Consider the following 12,009-nt stretch of genomic DNA (forward strand, 5'->3'; position numbering starts at 1 on the left):
GCAGTTATCTCTTCAAGATACAGCTTTCATTTCCTTTGGATATGTACCCAGAAGTTGGATTACTAGATCATTCCTTCCCACCAACACTTTTCTTGACATCCTCACTGACATTTAACTTTCATCTTTTTTTAAACATTTGTCTTCCCTCCCTACTACATCACTCATTGTAAGCTCCATAATATCTTTTGTCTTTTTGAAAATAGCTATTCTAACAGGTACAATGTGACAGTTCACTGTGGTTTTGATTTGGACTTTCCTCATGACTAGTGATGTTGAGCATCTTTTTATATACGTGTTGGCCATCTGTATGCCTTTTTTGGAAAAATGTTCATTCAGGACATTTACCCATTTTAAAATCAGGTTATTTGTGTTTTTTTTAATGTACTCCCACTTGTCAATTTTTGCTTTGGTTGCCTGTGCATCATACCCAAGAAGTCATTGCCAAAATCAATGTCAGGGGGGTTTTCCCCAGTGTTTTCTTCTAGGAGTTTTGTAGTTTCAGGTCTCATGCTTAAGTCTTTAACACATTTTTAGTTGACTTTTGTATATGGAGTAAGGAAAGGGTCCAATTTCATCGTTTTGCATGAAATGCAGATATCCAGCTTTCCAAACTTTCCTGTTTGTTGAAGAGACTTTTATTTATTGTAGATTCTTGGCACTCTTGTTGAAGATCAGTTGACCATGACCTTATTGGGTCAATTCAGGGCCCTCTATTCTGTTCCTGGAGAAGGAAATGGCAGCCCACTCCACTGTTCTTGCCTGGAGAATCCCAGGGACAGAGGAGCCTGGCGGGCTGCCGTCTCTGGGGTTGCACAGAGTTGGACACGACTGAAGTGTCTTAGCAGCAGCAGCAGCAGCAGCTATTCTGTTCCATTAGTCTATATGCCTGTCTTTATCCCATTACTATACTGTTTTAATTACTGTAGCTTTGTAATGTATTTTGAAACCAGGAAGGTATAATATCTCTGGCTTTGTTCCTTTTCAAGATTGCTTTGTTATTTGGGGTCTTTTGTGGTTCCATATGAATTTTGCAATTGTTTTCCTTCTTTCATAAAAAAATTCCATTGGGATTTTGATGAGAATAACATTTAATTTGTAGGTCAATTTGAATACTATGGACATTTTAACAATATTGAGTCTTCAGGTTCATGAACATGGGATGTCTTTCCATTTATTCGTGTCTTCTTTAATTTCTTTCATCAATATTTTATAACTTTCTCTATTCCTAAGTATTTTATTCTTTTTGATATTGTAAATTATTTTCAAATAACTCATTGTTAGATTATAGAAATGCAACTGATATTTTATGTTGAATCTGTATTTTTCAGATTTACTGAATACATTTATTAGTTCTAACAGCTTCTTTGTGAATCTTTCTACATATAAATAATTTTCTATACATAAAATCATGCCATTTGCAAACAACTATTTAACTTCTTTTTTTCTGATTAGGATGCCTTTTATATCTTTTTCTTGCCTAATTTCTCTGGCTAGGACCCCAGTACTTGAATATAAGTGGTAAGAGTGGGCATGCTTGTCTTGTTGTTGGTCTTAGAGGAAAGACTTTCAGTTTATCACCATTGAGTATGGCAGTTGCTGTGGACTTTTCCTATATGGCATTTATTATGTTCAGGTAAATTCCTCCTATCTTCCAAAAACTATTTGAGATAAAGGAAAAAGAAGCAATGTCCTCAATTCCTTTGTGATCCTATTACAATCTAAATTCCAAAATAAACCAATAAAAAAGTTAAGAACCAAAAACACAGTAAAATTATAGGCAAATTTCACATAAGGTTATAAATGAAAAACTCTTAAAATGTCTGCCAGATGAATCCAACCAATGAGGTAGTTTTTCTAAAAACTGCATCAGAGGGACTGATGGCAGTCCAGTGGTTAAGATTCTGTGGCCTCAATGCAGAGGCTGGGGGTTCAGTCCCTGGCTGGGGAACTAAAATGTCGTGTGGTGAGGCCAAACTTTTTTTAAAAATTGCATCATGATTAAGTCAAGTTGAATTTGTTCCAGGAATTATAGAAAAAGCAAAGAAAAGAGAAAATCATCCCACTGAATGCAGAGAAGTTATTTCGATAAATTGTCCACAAATTCATGATTTAAAAATTCTTAGCAAAATGGGAATAAAAGAAATTTTCTTAGCCTTATAACAGATGTCTACAAAAAACTATAGTGAGCTTTATGCTATGTAGCAAAATGTTAGAAACACTGATATTGAATAAGAAACAAGGAAAAGAAGTTGATTATCTCAATGCATTCACCACTCACTAGAGATCATGGCTGATGAAGTAAGATAAGAAACAATTAAAATAAGGATTGTAAAGGAAAAAATAAAATTTTCATTATTTACAGGTGATGTGGTTATATTAGAAAATCCATGAAAATCTAAAGACAAATGACTAAAAATAATATGAGCAAGATTCAAGAATCAAGATAAATTAAAAAAAGTAAATCTATCTATAAATAAGGAAAAATAGACAAAATATACTATAAAATGTAAGGGATAAATTACATCAAAAGAGGTACATCATAGTTATATGTAATCTATTATTATATAAACTTTTACAGAAGCACTTAAAAGAAGATTTAAATAAAGAAGTAGGCATGGATGGGAAGACACAAAATGATTAAGATGTCAATTTCATTCAAAGTAATCTATGAATACATTGCAACCCCATCAAAACTCCAATAGAAGTTTCCATAGAATTTGACTTACTGATCTTTTTTTTTAAAATCTTCTTTCAGTTTATTCAAAATCAAAATTGAAGATGAGATGCATGAAGGTGAGATGTATGGAAAAAGTAACATGGATATTTACATTACCATATGTAAAACAGATGGTCAATGGGAATTTGCTGTATGGCTCAGGAAACTCAGACAGGGGCTCTGTGTCAACCTAGAGGGTTGGAATGGGGCGGGGGGAGATGGGAGGAAAGTTCAAGAGGGAGGGGATATGTGTATGCCTATGGCTGATTCATGTTGAGGTTTCACAGAAAACAACAAAATTCTGTAAAGCAATTATCCTTCAATAAATAAATTAACCAAAAAACACCAAATCTTTCAGTTTATTCAAAATAAAAACAAACATAGAATTATGAAAATATAATTTTCATAATAAAAAGGCTTGCAAGTTGTTTTTCTAAGTTTTTAAAGCTCATCTCCATCCCTCAATAAACTATACTTATATTCACTGGGTGCTTTGGAAGGAGCTCTCAGGTGGACTGCTTACTACATCTTGGACTTCCTATCCTGAGGCTGTATCAGTTGGGTCAGGACCATGATGGAATTCTCTGTGTAGTTTTCTAGAATGTAAGTCAAATATGAACTGCTTGAATTTTTCAGGAATTACTACATCATTGAAGTCTGCAAACACATGCATATGCCTAAAGCTGTCAATAGCTATCACAAGGCAATCTGCTGGAGTTTTCTGTATGTGCAAAAGACAATGTTTAAATGTGTCACCATCAGCATGTAAAATTTTATTGTACCTTTTTCACTTATTAATTGTTGGCCTACTTCATTCTGGAACATTTCTAAACTTTCTGTATCTTCTTTCATACAGTGGAACCATATGAGAAAAGGCGGTCCTTCCTCTGTCAATCCCTCTCCATTTTCAAATGCTATTTCTCAGACAAGAGGAACACATTTATCTTGAATCCAATTATAAATCTTATCAAAATTTGTCATAGATTCCAAGTACAACATATTTGGAGCAGAAAGCCCTGATGGTTTGTAGATTATGTTGTCTCCATTGTATCTTTCTGGTTCTGAAACCACCCCAAATGCAGCTAGCTAGGAAGGCACAATCATCATGCAAAATATTTGCTACTCTTTCAAAAACTCTATAGTTTTCTGAATCTTTTTGCTCAAAATATCTAATGATATTTCTTTTGCTGCGGACAAGAGTGGTGATTTCTGGTAAGTCATGAAGTTCTTGAAGGGGTTACTTTTTTGTTGCCTGATGTAATCTGCAAGTTCTTTTGCTTATCACTACCCCTGTATCCTCTCTTCATCATCATCCCATTATGCAACAATTTGAAGGTTGTGTATTTGCTTATCCTGTATCTCTGGACTATATCAGCATGCTGATCACAATCAACTTTGGCAAACACTACTTGATTTGCATTTGTATATTCTTCCTTAATGACATTGGAAGCTTCCTCAAAAATTGTGTGCAACAATCTGCTTTTTTACCACTTTTTGTTCCACAGAACCATGGAAGCATGCAAGTAATACCTCGTTTGTCTTGGTTTCTGAGACAGACAAGAGCAAAGCTCTAGACTAGCAATATTCCATGGCACTTTCTGACAGTTTTCTTTAGCTCCAATACTTGAATATTTTTCTAAGATAATTTTTTCCTTGTTTTTTATTATTTTCTTCTTTTTTGTATTACTTTAGTAATGTTCATGTCTACAAACTCGGGTGACTAAAAATTAGGTACATTAAAGTATAATGTTCAAGGTATCACATAATGAGAAAATCCCAGAATTAAGAAATCAGAGATCTTGATCACAATATCATCATGGGAATCAAAGCAGTTAGAATTGCATTGTAATATTTATGAGAACTCAACCAAGACCTGAGATCCACAGCATTTCATAAGAAACTTCTCCAAAGTCCCATTTTTGTCCCTCTCCTCTTGAGTGGAGTAATTGGAAGGCTACTGAGAATCCACTAAAGACCATGATTTTATTTTGGCTAAGATAACAAAGAGCCATCCTAACGGAAACTGGCCAAGGGCTTTGCCAGTTTCTTTAGGGCCAGTTCTGACATCTGGCCATGTCAGCATGTCACACAATAAGACTCCTTAAAAATATAAAACCAAAAAAGAAGGTAACCAATTCATAATAAAGATTTATTAAGTTATTGAAGGGTACAAGCTACCTTATTCATTCCACTTAAGACTGAAAATTTAACATCAGTTTGACATTTCAAGGCTCTATTCTCCTCTTCCTTCAAGAAGACTTCTCTGATTCTGCCAATGAGAAGAAATTTTCTTCTTTTCAGAAATCTACAGCTGTACTTCTCATATTTAATGGGCATATATGAATCAGCCAGATACACTGCTAAAGTGCCAGTTCTCAATCCGTAGGCCTAAGGTGAGGACACTGGAAGAAGCAAGATCTACAACCCACTTCTACAAATACCTTAAGGGCACCTATCACTCTCACTTTGGAATTCTAATTATTTACATATACACCTTCTCCTCCCAACACTGAATTATAAATTCCTTGGAAATATGACTGTTGTTGTTTAGTTTCTAAGTCATGTCGGATTCTTTCGCAATCCCATGGACTGTAGCTCACCAAGCTCCACTGTCCATGGAATTTCCCAGGCAAGAATACTAGAGTATGTTGCCATTTCCTTCTCCATGACCTACTGATCTTAAAATTCATATTTTTCAAGTGGTAGTGTTTTCTTGTTACTGTTTTCTAATTTTTCTACATATAGCTCATTTTGATCAGAGCATGTTCAATGTATCATTTCTGCCAGCTTCAACTGAATTTTACTGTCCCACCTAACCTCACCTGGTATCTTTCATGCCTGCATACATACCTGCATGTGTTACACTTGGCACCCCTTCTTCATACATTTTTGTTGTAGGTTACAGTGTGTATACTGATTTCTTGTTGTACTGGTTAATTTGAGATGATTTCTGAAAGAAGGAGGCAATAAAATCTTTACTTCAGTGTTCTTCAAATCTTTGCATGTTTTAATTTGACTCTTTTTGTTATATGTGTTAGGAGGTACAAGGAATATAATTTTGCACAGATTGTGAATAAAATAAAAAACATTGAAGTATTATCTCCTTTAAATATACACAGTTCCTATTTTTCTTTGACCTCATATATCCATTCCATACCCCCAGTATTTTTATCCTAATATATTTTTATACTTGAATGTCTATAATTAAGTCACATTAAAATACATATGTAAATTGAAATTAACTTTAAAAATTTTCTATTGGCACAGAATTCTATATGCCTTTCTTCTGAACTGCATCATAATTATAATTATCACTATTATACAATGTTAAAAAGAATATAAAATGTTTAATTATTTTATTAAATATTATTAAATATTTTATTAAATAATTATTATTCATCATTTTATTTATAATATTAAATAAAATATTTACTATTTATTAAGCCATTAAATTTCTTAAACCTAAAAATAAAATTGTATTGCAAATTCATTTCTAAATGCATTGGATGAGGATAGGTTCTCCATTAACTTAGGTATCTTTTAACTGATACGGCTTTCTGATAGAATTAGACAAGGTTCAGCATCAATTCTATCCCTCTTTTACATTTTTATATGCATGAGGGCTAGGAAACTTTGTTCACATAAGCAAGTATTAAAAGGAGTTTGGTATAGCAAAGTCACTCTATGCCCTGAACTCCTTTCGAATCATATGCCCTAATCACTTAGTCATATTTCATAAAAAATTACGTTTAATGATCTATCAGTGGGCAAGTTTATTAAACCTTCTACTATCTTTACTCAGGCTGATCTACTTCAGGAGACAATATATAAGGAGAGGATATGGAAATAGATATAGAGTACCTCTGTATTCCCAGGGGTCTATTTACCCCAACTCGAAAATTTTATTTAACCATTTTACAACTGGAAATTTCAGAAATATAATTTTTTATTTTAAAAAATGGAAAAACTTGAAGCAAAAGGTTAACATTTGTTAATATTGGATATGGTATATGGTTGTGTCTCTTCTAGTACTCTGTATACTTTTCTCTGAATTTAAACTGTCTCATGTAACATAACTCATTTCATCTTGACAATGGTTAAAAGAACCTAATGAGAACATTTTGCTCAAGTTTGAGTACAAGTCCACCCATTAACTAGCACATCTGATTCCACTGTGGCATGTAGTTGCTTTGACTTCTCAGACTTCACTGTGAAGTTCAAGATGTACTTTTTTAAAACAACCACTTAAAATAACTATTCTCAAATCCACTGAGAAAGTGTGTAGAGAATGTGGAGGCTTATTAAGTTTGAAAGCCCCAAATATGGCTGATGGGCGTTTTTGTTTAACCAGCCTCCACCACCACCCCATCACCACTCACCATAGCCACAACTGCACACCCTGAAAATTTGCTGTGTAGCAGGATCCTTGAGAACAGGATTATAGCCAAAGTTTGATAACCAGGATATCTGGCCTTGGGAACCGATGAGGTTGGGATAGAAGAACCATTCTGAGCCTGGACTGGGAGAGGGGAGGTGTTGGGAGAGAATGGATACATGTATACATATGGCACAGTCCCTTTGCTCTTCAACTGAAATGATCACATCATTAACTGGCTATAGCTTAATATAAAATTATTAATAGCAGCAGTAACATTCCTTCTCCTTTACCCTATTCATTAAAATTTGAAGTCATATAAAGTAAGATGAAAACAAAACAAAACAAAAAACAACCACTCTGAAATTACCTGACCTGAAAGAGGTAGCATAAATGATAAATACTAACCTTGACTACACAGCTTAGATGGCCCAAAGCCAAGAAGTGTTCATTGAGTAGTACAACACCAAGGTCTATGACTGCTAAGTCGCTTCAGTCGTGTCCGACTCTGCGACCCCATAGACGGCAGCCCACCAGGCTCCTCTGTCTCTGGGATTCTCCAGGCAAGAATACTGGAGTGGGGTGCCATTGACTTCTCCAATGTATGAAAGTGAAAAGTGAAAGTGAAGTCACTCAGTCGTGCCTGACTCTCAGCGACCCCATGGACTGCAGCCTCCCAGGCTCCTCCGTCCATAGGACTTTCCAGGCAAGAGTACTGGAGTGGGGTGCCATTGCCTTCTCCGAAGGTTTATGAAGATCATTGCAAAAACAGTTTGTTAGATAAAAAGAAGTACAGACTGATAGGCTTGGTGACCTGGGTTTCCACCCTGGTTCTCCTATTGTGTGCTAGCTTAGTGATCTTGAACACGTTCCTTAAGCTATGCAAAGCTTAGTGTGATTGCATATAAACTGGGCATTATAATAACTATCTGAAAAGACTGTTGTGAGAATTAAGTTAAATGAGATGATTTTATGTTATAGGTCCTGGTCAGACTTGCACAGAATAAGCATTCACTCAAAGCATGTTCTTCTATCATTTTCTAAAAGACATTTTTATATGATTTTAAGTATAGGAGGTAGAGAAGAATAAACAGATAAACACATAAATGATAGCTTGCCATTGGGAAGTGTATGAGTACTAGGTAGACACTGATATGCAAGTTTGGGGTAGTGCCCTGGTTAAAGGGCTTTGGTGTTCAACTGTCTGTGTATAATTTCTGGCTCTGCCGTGTTCTACATACATAAACATAGACAAATCACTTCACCTCTCTGTGCGTAGTCCCTCAGCTATAATAGCACTGCTATAAACTGAATGCATCCCCCTAAAATTCATATGTTGAAACTTAATTCCCAGTGTGATGATGTTAGGAGGTGGGGCCTTTGAGAGGTGATTAGGTCTTAAGAATGGAGCCTTCTTGATCAGGACTGGTGCTCTTACAAAAGAGACCCCAGAGAGCCCCCTAGTTCCTTCCACCATGTGAAGACACCACAAGAAGCTGGCTATTTATGAACCAGAAAGTACGCCCTCACCAGACACTGAATCTGCCAGCAACTTGATCTTCGATTTCCCAGACTCGAGAACTGTGAGAAACAAATTTCTCTTGTTTATAAGCCACCCAGAATAAAAGACAAGTGACTTCCTCATAGAATTGTTCAAACGACTAAAAAGGGGTAATCAATGAGATGCTTTAGCATTGTGATTGGCACATACTAAATAGTGTTTGCTATTTTACACAAAAACACACTCAACTTTATTCAAAGCCTTATTCCCAACAAACCATGCCTCTATGACTTTGTAGTACAGTTGTTTCTTCAAAAAACTGCTAAATGAAGGCTTTAACTGACAACCAAGGTGAACAGTCATTCCTTTACAGACTTCTCTCTCAAAGTATATTCTTCAGAGATCAGCAACATCAGTGTTACCTGAGAGCTTATTTAAAATGCACAATCTCAGGACTTGCTTGCTGGTCCAGTTGTTAAGATTTTGCCCCCTAGAACTATGTCCCCCTAAAATGCAGGGGATGCAGGTTCAATCTCTGGTCTGGAAACTAAGATCTCACATGCTGTCTCACATGCTGTGTGGCGTGGGTAATTTTTTTTTTTTTAATGCAGAATCTCAAGCCTCATCCCAAATCTACTACATCAGAATCTGCATTTTAACAGGTGTTTCCAAAGCATGTGATAGATTGAGAAGTGCTAATTTACATCTCCACCTAGTCACTTGGCTTCCCAGGGGGCACTAGTGGTAAAAAACCTGCCTGCCAATGCAGGAGATGTAACGGTCGTGGGTTTGATCCCTGGGCCAGGAAGATCCCGTGAAAGAGGGCATGGCAACCCACTCTAGTATTCTTGCCTGGAGAGTCCCATGGACAGAAGAGCCTGGAGGGCTACAGTCCATAGCATCGCAAACAGTCGGATATGACTGAACAGCTAACGCACACACATGCACAACCTAATTGGTGTGAAATAGTATCTCATTATGGTTTTGATTTACATTTCCCTAATATAGCCCACCAGGCTCCTCTGTCCATGGAATGTTCCAGGCGAGAATACTGGAGTGGGTAGCCATTCCTTTCTCCAGAATAATAGTGACAATGAAGTGTTAGTCACTCAGTCATGTCTGACTCTTTGCGACCCCATGAACTGTAGCCTGACTAGATGCTCTTTCCATGGGATTCTCCAGGCAAGAATACTGGAGTGGGTAGCCATTCCCTTCTTCACGGGATCTTCCTGACTCAGGGATTGAACCTGGGTAATGAGTATCTGTTATATATTTGTCACCCACCTTTATATCTTCTTTGGAGAAATGTACATTCAAGTCCTTGCCAATTTTTTAGTTCTTTTGTTGTTGTTTTTGAGCTGTATGAGTTTTTTTTTTTAATTTATTAGGATATTGTTGTTGTTCAGTCGCTAGTCGTGTTTGACTCTTCGTGATCCCATGGACTGCAGCACACCAGGCTTCCCTGTCCCTCACCATCTCCCAGAGTTAGCTCAAGTTCATGTCCAACCATCTCATCCAACCATCTCATCCTCTGTCGCCTCTTCTGCCTTTGATCTTTCCCAGTATCAAGGTCTTTTCCAATGAATCGACTGTTTGCATCAGGTAGCCAAAGTATTGGAGCTTCAGGATATTAGGATATGAATCCCTTATTAAATATTTGATTTGCAAATATTTTCTCTGACATTGTGGGTTGCCTTTTTACTCTGTTCATAGTATTTCTTTGATGCACAGAAGACTTTAATTTTGATGAAGTTCAGTTTATCTATTCTTTCTTTTGTTGCCTGTGCTTTTGGTGTCATATATAAGAAGTCACTCCCAAATCCATTTTTATGAAGGCTTCTTCTATGCTTCATTCTAAGAGTCTCATAATTTTAGTTCTTATATTTAGGTCTTTGATCCTCTTTGTGCTAATCTTTGCATATGATATGAGGTGAGAATCCAACTTCATTCTTTTATTAATACATACACATATCCAGTTTCCCCAGGATCACTTGTTAAAAGACTGTCATTTTCCCATTGAATGATCTTGGCATCCTTATGAAAAATCAATTGACCTTAGTTATATGGATTTATTTCTAGACTCTCAGTTCTATTCCATTAATCTATGTATCTATCCTTATTCCTTTATTGAAGGATTTTTTTTTCTTTTAATAGTTTTGGCTGCGCTGGGTCTTTATTGCTGTGCCCCGGCTTTCTCTAGTTGTGGTGAGGGGGTGGGGCTACTCTTCATTGTGGTGCACAGGCTTCTCATTGCAGTGATCTCGCTTGTGGAGCACAGCTCTAGGTATGCAGGCTTCAGTAGTTGCAGTGTGTGGGCTCAGTAGTGGTAGCACATGGACTCAGTAGTTGCAGCTTGTGGGCTCTAGAGTGTGGGTTCAGTAGTTGTGGCACATGGGCCTAGGTGCTCTGTGGCATGTGGAATCTTCCTGGACCAGGGATTGAACCCATGTCCTCTGCATTGGCAGGTAGACTCTCAACCACTAGACCACCAGGGAAGCTCCTACCAACACTTTTAAAAATTACTGTATCTTTTCAGTCAAGTTTCAAAGCAGGGAAGTGTGACTCCTTGCTATTGACTGAATACTTGTATCCTTCCAAAATCACATGATGACATCCTAACCTGTAGGGTGATGGTGCTTGGATGTGAAGTCTTTAGAAGGTGATCAGCTCATGAAAGCAGAGGTCTCATAAATGAGATTAGTGCCCATAGAAAAGAAACCCAGAAGAGCTCCCTTGTCTCTTCTGCTATATGAGGACACACTGAGAAGATAGCCATATATGAACCAGAAAGCAGGTCCTCACCAGATGACAAATCTGTTGTGCTACATTCTTGGACTTCCTAGCCTTCAAAACTGTGAGAAATAAATTTCTGATGTTTATAAGCCATTCAGTCTGTATTATTTTGTTATAGCAGCCTGAATGGATGGAGACACTCCTTCAGATTTGTTTTGTGTCTTTCAAACTGTTTTTGGCTACTCAGGGTCCCTTGAAATTTTATATAAGTTTTAGGATCAACTTTTCCATTTATGTAAAAATAAGGGGGGTACTTCACATCTGACTCGATGGACATGAGTTTGAGCAAGCTTCAGGAGTTGGTGATAGACAGGAAGTCTGGCATATGGCAGTCCATGGGGCCACAGATTTGGACACGACTGAGTGACTGAACTGAAGGGGGCTATTGTGATATTGACAGGAATTGCACTGAATCTTTAGATCAATTTAGGGAGTATTAGATAGTGATAATACTAAATCTTCAAGTTCATGTACACAGGGTATTTTTCCATTTATTTAACTCTAATTTCTTTCAGCAATGTTTGTAATTTTCAGTGTATAATCTTGTACCACCTTGGTTAAATTTCTTGCTATTGTGAATGAAACTATTTACTTTAAATTGCTTTATGAATAATTTATTACTAG

General features: G+C 36.6%; 1 pseudogene; it reads right to left on the reverse strand.

The window, feature by feature from the left end:
* Window positions 1-3,157: 3,157 nt before the first annotated feature.
* Window positions 3,158-5,603, reverse strand: LOC128069417 (endoplasmic reticulum resident protein 44-like; annotated as a pseudogene).
* Window positions 5,604-12,009: the final 6,406 nt, after the last annotated feature.

Source organism: Budorcas taxicolor, chromosome X, assembly GCF_023091745.1.
Source record: "Budorcas taxicolor isolate Tak-1 chromosome X, Takin1.1, whole genome shotgun sequence".
Classification (NCBI taxonomy): domain Eukaryota; kingdom Metazoa; phylum Chordata; class Mammalia; order Artiodactyla; family Bovidae; genus Budorcas; species Budorcas taxicolor.